At 33.0% G+C, this 9,037-nt stretch overlaps 1 pseudogene; it reads right to left on the reverse strand.

The window, feature by feature from the left end:
• Positions 1–905: 905 nt before the first annotated feature.
• On the reverse strand, positions 906–2,078 carry LOC143402430 (serine/threonine-protein kinase VRK2 pseudogene; annotated as a pseudogene).
• Between the last annotated feature and the right edge of the window lie 6,959 nt (positions 2,079–9,037).

Raw genomic sequence — 9,037 nt, forward strand, 5'->3', positions numbered from 1 at the left:
TTGTTGCAAAGCAGTAGGTGTCTTTAATTTTATAAATTGGAACTATAAAATAGGCATTTGAAGTGGATTCCGTTTACATAATCTCACAACAACAAACAATGCTACTATGTACGTGAGAATAAGGTTAAAGATTCCTCCCAGCACTAAAAGAAGTGCTTCTCTCTGAATATACTTTGCTTGCTGGCTGGCTGAGGAATACATCACTACTAGGCTTCTAATTTTTGCCTTAGCTGCCAGGAAGTTCAGAGCCAAGTTCAGTGCTCAGTTTAGTGATTAGCGCCTCAGCCCCCTAATATATTAATTTTTTTTCTGGGACAGAGGGTGTAAAAGGTGGTATTACAGTATCCTGTTCATATTGTGAACCACTTTAAATCATTTGGGGAAAATAGTGACATATAAAACACATAAAATGCTGGCCAGTTTGACAAAATTAAATATTTTTTTTCAGTCTAGATATAAACATATCGTATGTTTCTTTTATCAAAAATGGTTGGATTAGGAAGGATTTTCACTGTTGCTTAAATGAGGCTTCTGCAAAGGTATGTCACTATCCAGCCAAATAAATGACCGAATCATGTAAAAAATCATCACTTTAAAATACAATCTACTGATAGGGAAATACTTCACTTATGTTTAATTGTAAGGGTTAGACTTGAAGAACCAATGTAAAAGTATGGAGTATGCATGTTAAGAGTCCCTCTTGCATCATAGATGGCATGAGAAACTTAAGTGCACTTCATTACATTCTTAGGATAAAGGAAGAAATGAGATCAGTACACAAATGTGCTCACTGTTACTTTTCTGCAATAACTAGTGTCGGCTGCCTTTATTTTTTATCAGCGGGATAGGATATCTTCTGCCCCTTCTCATTTAAGAAAGTTATACAACCTTGGACCTGAGCTGCTTCAACTGTTCATGGATCCCATCAACTTGTCCTCCTTTTGCACTCTTCTCCTTGTGGCCAAGGACTCAGCACTTGTCTCATTGTGAACTCTTTCTGCTGACTTTTCTTGCATCTGACTAACTTGCTTTGTTGCAGCCTTTTGCGAATCAACTTTTTTATTGGGTGGAGAATACACACGTGTCCTCTGGCCTTCAGTGGAAAACTCCAGTGGCCTAAGGGTATTCCACCAGGGTTCAGAATTTTCTTGAGCTTTTGATAGTCTGGCTTTTAATTGTAAGCTAAAGTATAAACACATGCTAAAAATTCAGCTATTTTACAGCAACTGCTTCCAGAGGGAGCCCACTTCAGCACTGACCCAGGCAGCTCATCCAACAGATTTGTGTTAGCAGTCTGGACAGCCACAGGGTCCTTCAGATTCTGTTCCCAGGGAAGTTTCCCACATGACCAAGGCAGCATGCAGTAGCCGAGGAATTCAACGTCAATTCTTCTGGACAGGGCTACTCCCTTGTGGGCATCCAAGCTGGTAAACTCTATTGTCCCATTATGGCCTTTTCTAGGATTTTCCTGATACTGTTTGTAGTTCCCATTGGGACAATATCTGTAGGAAAGTCCATAATCTGCAAGATAAACCTGATCTGGATTTTTATAACCCAAAAGTAGATTGGCTGCTTTTATATCACCATGAACATATTCATTTTCATGTATATATTACAGTACATCTAGCATTCTGATACCCAGGTGCAGGACAGTTGACTTTTTAAAAGTACCATTCTGGTCTGAGATCTTCTGTAAATCTATTCCTAGTCTTTCCATTACCATAAATCTGTAACTTCTCCCCATGGAATTCAGTCAGACCAGTTCCATAAAACAAAGGAATTCCTAAATAATCAAGTTCTTTGAGTTCTATCCACTTTTTGATACAATTTTTTTTTGCAGCTCTCTGATAAAATTTAAGTTCTGAAAATAATGGACCATTTTCTTGATATTCCACTTTTATAACATGTTTTGCATCTCTGTCTGCTTTGTTTGTGGGGAAAGATAAATATATCAATCCAAATCCTCCAGAGCCAATCATCTTGCCCAGCATCCATTGTTTTCCTTCCACATCATCTAGAACTTTGCCTTCTGGAAGTGGAACAGGAAGTTTGTATTTCCCATTTCTTCTGGGTGGCATTGCTCGGAGCAGCTCGCCACATAGCCCAAGCCTCTGGAACCCTTATACATGAGTTTTTGAGAAACAACTTCCCTCTAAACTATAACAACAGTTGAATATGTGCTATTCCAAATCTCTCTGAAAAAATATATAATATAATAATACATACTTTTTATGTTTCCCAAATCTGAAATTTTCTGTATTTTTAAATATATTTGGCCCTAGGAGCTTTGTAAATGAAATCATTATCCTTTTATATAATCTACCAATGTAATATTGAATATATACCAAGAAAAATTAGAACAGAAGTGATTGACCATATACTATAGAAATAGAATATGGTAAAAATTATAACATTTTTTTTGAATTTCTAATAATACTCATGTTGTTAAAATGGTCAAAGTTTGTAATTTAACAAAATCAGTTTATCCAACACTGTGACAATGTGATAATGAGTATAAGGGGATTTGACAAAATCAAAAAGTGTGCTTTAAGTTGTAATGCTTGAGTGAAGAGAAACCCTACAGCCATGTGTTTTGGAATGCCTTCAGGGAGGGAGGCTGTCTCTGTTCACACTTCAAAGGCCTACTCTGGGAAGAGACTCTGACAACAGGAAGTCAGATAGAGTAGAAACCCCTAAAACTCAGGGAAGGAAGAGATGTTAGCTCTCAGTTAAAGGAAGTTATTTTATCTCCACACACACAATGTAATTTTTGTTTTACAAGAAATATTGGAGGGAGCAATTATTTGAAGTAGGCATCATCAAGTAGGGCCAAAGAGAAATTGTGGACCAAACCTGGGGATCAGGCCTTGACTGAAAAATCATTTCATAACTTAAAAATAGTCAGGATGGAAGGCTCCACAGGTTTGTAAGTCACAAGCTACTGAAATATACTCAAAAGATCAAGTTTCTGATGACATGGGAAAACTGAGGTTTGATAGTTTCATAAACCAAATGCCAACTTAATTGTCTTTGTTGCTTATTGAATTTATTTTCATAAATCAGATGTAAAACACATGTCCTATATTTCATGTATTGATAAGAGTACCAGATATATGAATGAGAGCTGTTTGTGGGTGAGGAGGGGTAGAAAAGATGAATCTGGAATTATTTCATGAAAACAATTAGATACAAAATGTAAGAGGAATACACTTAAAAGATAACTCATTGGAGGATCATGATATACTTTGAGCCAATAATGCATAAGAATCCTAATATTCATAGCTAGAACATTACATTTTAAAGAATCTCCTCGTCCCCTTTTTAATTCAGTAGACAGGAAACATGCTAGGAAACCACATGGTTACTATTTTTAAAAGAAACTTGGTCTCTATCAATCTGTCATTCTGTCAGTGCTGTTCAGAGATATATATTTTAAATTGAGAAAAAAATATGAAATACAAAACATAGTGCATTATAATCTATTTCATTCTACTACATAGTCTATAAAAAAGTTTATGGAAATGTTTTAATAGAAAAACAAGAGTTTTTTTTTTTTTTTTTTAACATCGTAATGGTAGTACTTTCTAGAGATTCAAAAAAAAAAAAAAAAAGGCATCTAGATAGGCACTGAATTCTTTCTTCAGAGAAAAATAACCTGGTTCTCCCAATCCTCTTCAACAATGTTCACTTATTTCCCATTTCTCTTTTGACATTACCATTTAGGTGCAGTGTATAACAAGAACTGAACAATTGCTGACTACATAAACATCCATGACAAGAAAAGATGAAAAAGGAGAAGGAGAAGAAAAGGAGAAAGAGAAGGAGAAAGAAAAGAAAATGTAAGAAGAAAACAGAGAAAAGCACATTGAATGCAAACATAACCAGGGAGGGAAGGTTAAGTGGAAAGGGCACATTAAGAGAATAAATCTGAATTTGCCTGTATTATACACAATTACATATAACAACCCGAAAATTGACATAAAATAGAAAGATTCAGTAAATATATACAACATTCTGCTTATAGAAGAGTTCCTCTTCATTCCACCCACCTACTAAGAAAAATGACTCCTACAATTTTCCTAGAAGATTATCCTATTGTTTCCTAGTAAGATAGTAAGAGATCATGGAGTAGGAACCTGTGTGAGTGCTCTGCTGTCTCCACAGACATTCCAATAGAAGTGCAAACAAAGAGAAGACCTACAGTTCTCTATCAGATTTCTGAATTCTTCCTACCTGTCCTTGGCTTCATCTATAATAGGTGAGCAAATGTTACCATCATTTCATCTACCTCTCCATACATCAATGACTAATTGGTTGTCTTGATACTTCAGCTTTTTAAAAACTTTCTTTTTTATTTACTTTTTGTTTTTGAGGTCCTGGGGATCAAACCCAGAGTCTCAGAAATGGTGGGCAAATGCTCACTCATGCTTGGCAAAATCCATAAAGCTACCCCCTCAGGCCTTGAGCTTGTTGGTAGCTTTAAAGCTGTGAATTTGATTTTTGTGTGGCTCTTTGTTGTTGTTATCATTGTTGGTGCTATAAGAGGAACACTTTACAGTTTTCTACATCCACAGAAAATCCAATCAGGCTATTGAAAGTTCTATATCATTTTAAAAGGTGTATTTTTAGTTAGTGGCTTTATCATAGTATATTATAAGATGCTGTTTGATAACCTGAACTAAAAATCATAATTTTTTCATCACATAACTTGTTTGGTGTACTGTAGAATCTTTCAACACATGTACTAACTTATTTCTTCAATTTTCAGACTATCTCTTAAATTCTAAAACACTTCCCCCTTCATTTGTTGTGTGGATATAGTCTATAATTCCGTGAAAGAAGATATGTGACAACTTGAATGTATTCCTCTCTTCATGTATATGACTCTCTATCAATTGATAAATCATTTCATGTTTGTCTTTGTAAAACATATGGATACATATGTGTATACAACCCACTGCATTTTGGAAATAAGCTCTAGCTATTGGTACAAAAATATGGATTTTGTTTTTCATACAGCCCATAAAAAATGTGTTAATATTATTTTAAATATGAATTTAATTAATTCTTGAGACTCCTATGTATACATAAGACAAAAATTTTTCTTTAGCATACAGTTTCAGTTAAAGTACAGATTTGAATGTGTATCATTTTTAAAAGTGTTCTATATTGTTTTATAACTGGTTCTAGATAAACACTGTGCAGTAATCACTTTATAGACAGAGTAAAGAGAATAAAAAAATATCTATGAGAATGTTGTGGAAGATAATTAAGTTAGAAGATTGTTCTTTTTGACTATGGGTTATCTCATTCTTTTTTTATAACTCATGAATATAGAGAATGTTGAACTAGTTCAATACCTATTATGCTTATATTGTCACTGCCTCCAAATGCATAGATTATTTACTTCCAAAAAGTGGTTACAAGGATGAGTCAAACAATATTTAGAAACCTTGTTTCTGCTGCTATAAAGTTGGAGTGAATGAAGTTAGTATTATTCCTATATTTCATATTCTTAATAGATATTTGAATGTCTGGACATATCTCTCAAGTTCCTGCAATCTGGGTCAAGGTCCTGTAACACTTTTACACAGTTTTCTGCTTATTTCAACATTTTTAACTTCCAAAATTCACTAGCAGGCTCTCTCCATTAGAGTCAAGAAAAGTCATTCTCTTCCCTTCATTTCTACATGTTGATAGGTTTTCATTTAAACTATCTACAATGTTGTCATACTTTTTGTAAGATCTCCTTTGATTCCTCTTGCCAGATTGTCAGTTGGTGATTTCAAATTGCTACTCTTGGCTTGCAATCTTTAAAATATTACTTGAGTGGAGAGTTCTATTTTAACTTCCCACCGTCATTCTTCATGAACGATTTAAATGAAATATTGACACTTTCCATATTCATTTAAAATATTATATGCACCCTCTGCAGTTCTTCATATTTTTGCATGAAATGATTTTAAACATAGGGATATATAATTTTACAGATCATTCTTATCAGTGTGAGCTTTCCCTGACAACCTATTAATCTTTGAAATATTTTGCCCAAACATACAATATACTGTCATAGAAGAAGTTGCATTCATAGCTTCCAAATTTATTTGGGCAGAAATAGAACATCATTATAGATATTTATCATTTTTCACATACTTAAAATTTGGTAAATGAAATGCATCTGGGATTTCTTTTGGGTCATTACAATTAGTACCTAAATAATACAGTATGAAGTATCATTCATCAGATTTGATCATGAATTAATGTACTTTTTTACCTTTATAATATTTAATGTAATATTATAATATTTACGTACAAAAACCTTTATAATACTGAAGTCAAATATATGACTGGGCATCTTTGATAGTAATTTGAAACATGTAGCTCATTATTATTCATTGAACTCATTTTTTTTTAATAAAACTGCCAAAATCTGAATGAGGAAAATATGTTTCAAGTTTATGGGAACATTGCAATTTCCTCACCTCTTTACTTCTAGTACCCTAGTAGAGTAATTTATATAAGAAGGAATATGGTGAATGAATATTGATGAAGTAAACATAAGAACAAATGATTGAATTGGTTTCATTCATATTATTTCAAATATTACTTAAATGAAGATCCAAGTTTTCATTCCATCACTGATTTTTCATAAAAGATTGAAAAGTTTAGGATCTTAGGTTCCTCTTTTGAAAGATTAGAGGATTGGGTTCATTAATTTGGAAGGTTGCTCTAAAGCAGCCAATGATAGTTACATTTCTTCAATAGACCTAAAATCCTGTTTCAAATTTTAATATTAAATGTTTCTTTTTTCTTTTTGACAATTAGTACTACTATGTTATTATTCTTTTTATTTTATTTTATTTCAATGTTGACCCAAACAGAAATATAACAAACAAAATTCAGTGCCAAGTTAGCATAAAATACAAGAACTTATTCTCAGATATTTTCTTATTTTGAGTATTTTTTCCAAAGAACAGCTTTGTGTTTCTGCTTACGTGTTCACTATCTGAATTTTATAATATCATCTATAGATAGACATCTCTGTCTATGAAACAGAGAAAATGTAGCTAGCTAAAACAAGGATTGAAACCAAAACTTAGTAAATATATCATATTAAAGAATATTTAAAATATAGACATATATAGTGGATTTTGCATAATTAACCCAAAAACATAGGTAAAAAACACAAAAATAGACCAGTAGGATTACATCAATCTAAAATGGTTTGTACAGCAAAGGGAACAACAGAGTAAAGAGACAATCTATTGAATGGAAGAAAATGTTTTCAAACTATACATCTAATGTGGGGTTAATACATAAAATGTATAAGGAAATCAAATAATCCAAGAACAATAAAACAAAGAATTTGATTTTAACAAAAATCTGGCTAAACTTTCTTTAAACATGTGAAAATGACCAACCTGTTAAAATGAGTATTTTTTTAAAAAAAATTAAAATCATTTTTGGAAAGGATTAAAAAACAAAAGTTTTGGAGAGGACATATTGACAGAAATTCAATTTATTATAGTAATTATAAGCAACAGTAAGGAAGTACATCAACATTTCAAAATAGAATTACCATTGATAGAGCAATCGTACCACTATAAAAATACTGGAAATGAAATTGGTATGTTGAAGCCATATCTAAAATCCTGTTTTCATTGCAGCATTGTTCAAAATAGCCAATATTGCACTCAATTTAAGTGTTCTTTTTTGGTGAGTGAATACAGAAAATGTGGCACATATGCACAGGGAACACTATTCTGCATAAAATGAAGGACTTTGTGTCATTTGAAACAATATGTATGATCCTGGAGGATAATATGTTAAGTAAAATGAATGCAGCACAGAAAGACAAATACCACCTAAACTTGCTTGTACGTGGAATCTTAAAAATTTGAATTCATAGAAATAGTAGAATGGTGGTTACACCAGGTCTGAAGTGTTTGAGGACTTTAGTTAAGATGTTGTTCAAAGGATATGAAATTTCAGTTAAATAGAAGGAATAAGTTCAAGAAATATTTGTCTAATATGTTAATATTAGTTAATAGTTAATAATGCATTATTGGAAAATGCTGAGATGGGAGGTAAAGTGTTATTACCACAAAAATGATAAATATGTGAGATAATACATGTGTGAATTAGTTAGCTTTAACCATTCTTCAGTTGTATACGTATTTCAAAATATCATGTTATACACAGTGTTTAAGTTTATATGAGGTGTTCTCCAAAAGCTCATACATGTGACAGTGAAAGCATGTTCAGAAGAAATAGATTATGAGACCTGAACCCTCATCAGTATATTAATCCACTGATATGAATCAAGTGTACAGTAAATGTAGGCAGGTAGTGAGTAGGTCAATACCTTTGAGGTTTATATTTTGTCCCTGGTGGGCAGAGTTCTCTTTCTGCTTCCTGATATCCATGCCCTGATTTGCTCTCCTCTGCAACATCTTTCTGTCATGATGTTCTGCCTCACCTTAGGCTATGAAATCAGACAAACCATGGACTGAACCTCTGAAATCATGAACCAAAATAAAGTTTCCCTCTTCTGACTTGTTCTTATCAGGTATTTTTGATAACAGGGATGCCTCAGTCCAGCTGCAGCAAAATAACCTGGGGGTGACAAACAACTTGTGTACATTGATACAGCAGGAGTGGGAGCCGTTTATTGTAGGACAGGAGGGGTATATATACATTACACACAGCTTATCTTAATTAACATAAACTAGATACAGCAGTCAACCAATAAGGAATCTCCACACTTAATAGCTCGCTTTTGTTACTTCACAAACCACTCCCTCTGGCAAAATGCCAGGCGCCATCCTGACTTGTTTACAGGCCCTAACACAGGGACACAAAGCTGATGAAAATAGTAAGTGCATGTACTTTTGTCTGTCAAAGTAAAACATAAACATATATAAGTAAATGAAAGTAGTAAGTGCATGTACTTTTGTCTGTCAAAGTAAAACATAAACATATATAAGTAAGTGAAAAGAAAACAATATATTGCCTTATAAGTTTTAAACGTCTACAT

Source organism: Callospermophilus lateralis, chromosome 6, assembly GCF_048772815.1.
Source record: "Callospermophilus lateralis isolate mCalLat2 chromosome 6, mCalLat2.hap1, whole genome shotgun sequence".
Taxonomy (NCBI): Eukaryota; Metazoa; Chordata; class Mammalia; order Rodentia; family Sciuridae; genus Callospermophilus; species Callospermophilus lateralis.